The sequence below is a fragment of the Diospyros lotus genome, chromosome 12 (assembly GCF_014633365.1).
Source record: "Diospyros lotus cultivar Yz01 chromosome 12, ASM1463336v1, whole genome shotgun sequence".
In the NCBI taxonomy this organism is placed as follows: Eukaryota; Viridiplantae; Streptophyta; class Magnoliopsida; order Ericales; family Ebenaceae; genus Diospyros; species Diospyros lotus.
In genome coordinates this window covers 24,449,408-24,451,713 of record NC_068349.1, presented here as the reverse complement: position 1 = coordinate 24,451,713, position 2,306 = coordinate 24,449,408, and the positions used below count along the sequence as shown (strand labels likewise).

Here is a 2,306-nt window from a genome sequence, read left to right as displayed (position 1 = left end):
TTAGCAGAAACACTATCCTCCCCATGAGAAGTATAAGAATCAGATTGTGCATGCTCAGTTTGAATATCAAAATCATGATTATCTAGAAATGCAGCAATCTCAGAACATGCATCACATGGATCACTCTCATTACTACAATCAGGACAGATGAAGGAATCTGGAAGGTCATGAATAGTGGGGAATGCATCAATCAAATCACAAGACTTAGTGCATGCTTCATCAACCAACAATTGAATCAAGTTAACTTGCAAAGTGGAATGATCTTCAGGGGGACATTTCATGGCATCAAGTATGTTAAAATGAATGGTGCTACCAGCAAATTCCATGGAAAGTGTACCCTCATGCACATTGATGATAGTCTTTGCAGTTTTCAAAAATGGCCTACCTAATATAAGAGGTGCGTGCTCATGCAAATTGTCATCTTCCATATTTAAAACATAAAAATCAACAGGGAAGATACAATCCTTAACCTTAACCAAGACATCCTCCAAGACTCCAGATGGGTAGGCTGTGCTGCGGTTGGCTAGCTGGACAACCACTCCTGTTGGCTTCAAAGGACCACACTGCAATGAAGCATAGATAGAGTTAGGCATGACATTAATGGATGCACCTAAATCTAGCAAAGCATTACTAAATTGCATGTCTCCTATAATACAAGGAATGGAAAACGTCCCTGGATCTTTGCACTTCCTTGGCATGGCAGGTTGTATGAGAGCTGAAACATTCCTCCCAAGGTTGACCTTCTCATTCCCCTTAAGCTTCCTCTTATGAGTACACAAATCTTTGAGAAATTTTGCATACTTGGGGATCTGTCTGATGGCTTCAAGGAGGGGTATATTGACTTCCACTTTCTGGAATGTCTCCAGAATCTCTTTATCTAATTCGGCCCCTGCTCTTTTCTTGTTTTGTGTTGCTCGATGTGGGAATGGCAGGGGCTGGTTGTTGGAAGACTCTCCTTGTTCTTGATAGCTGGAGTTGGGATGCTTGGCTTCTTGGATTGAGGAGGGCTGCTGCTCATTGCTACCCTCTACATGCTGCTTCATGTTTGATGATGGTGGAAGGGTTGAGATGATCACTTCTTTCCCACTTCGAAGCATGATGGCACTAACATTACCCCTCGGATTGGCAACTGGTTGTGAAGGAAGCTGCCCCGAACCTTGACTCCTTAACTCATTGATGTTTGTTGCTAACTGCCCAATTTGTGTCTCCAAATTTTGAATTGTGGTTTCTGTTTTTTGCTGGAATTGGAGTGTATTGGCTGCTAGTTGCTTAACAAGATCATCCAAGCTAGGTTCTGACTTGGGCCTTGGTGGGGCATGGTTGCTGGAACTTGGACCTTGAGGATGATTTACTCTTTGTGGCTGCTGAAATTGTTGTTGCTGCAAGTTGTGATTCTGGTATGGATGCTGCTGGAATGACTGGTTTGAAGACCCTCCATATCTGAAATTTGGGTGATCACTCCATCCAGGATTATATGTGACTGAGTATGGATCATACTTATGTTGTGGCTGCTGTTGGAAAGGTTGATTGTGCTGCTGGAATGGTCTACCAGGGAAGATTCCATTGCATGATTCTGTGTTATCCTGCAATTGTGGGCACTGATCAGTTACATGTGAAGATAATGAACAAATGCCACATACCTGTTGGGGTTGATTTCGATCAAGGGCTAACTGGCAAACCATTGAAGTTAGTTCCTCCAGCCTATTTTCTATTCTCCTTTGGTCCATAGGTGCAGCAAAACCAACCTCATTGACAGGCTTCATGGGAGTGTTCAACCTAGTACCAAATTGTTGTGCATTTTGAGCCATCTTTGAAATTAAGTCCCGGGCTGCAGCTGGTGTCTTTTCCACTGAGGCTCCTCCAGATGCAGCATCCACTAAGTACCTGTCCATGGGGAGCAAACCTTCATAAAAATATTGAATGAGGAGCTGGTCAGTTATCTGATGATGAGGGCAACTAGCACACAGCTTCTTGAATCTCTCCCAATACTCATGCAAGCTTTCTCCATCTATCTGTCGGATGCCACAAATGTCCTTCCAGATGGCTGTTGTTCTGGAAGTAGGGAAGAACTTCTCCAGAAATATTCTCCCCAGGCCATCCCAATTGGTAATGGCAGCAGGTGGCAAGTAATACAACCAGTCTTTGGCAGCTCCATCAAGAGAGAAAGGGAATGCCCTTAGTTTTATTTGTTCTTCATCAACCCCTTGCGGCCTCATGGTGGAGCATACAACATGAAACTCCTTCAAATGCTTGTGTGGATCTTCACCTGCAAGACCATGAAACTTAGGAAGCAAATGTATCAATCC

General features: G+C 43.6%; 1 non-coding gene across 1 annotated transcript; it reads left to right on the top strand.

The window, feature by feature from the left end:
- Nucleotides 1-1,938: 1,938 nt before the first annotated feature.
- LOC127787781 (small nucleolar RNA R71) lies at nucleotides 1,939-2,042 on the top strand. The gene has a single exon (XR_008020242.1). It is a non-coding gene; the product is annotated as a small nucleolar RNA R71 (small nucleolar RNA).
- Nucleotides 2,043-2,306: the final 264 nt, after the last annotated feature.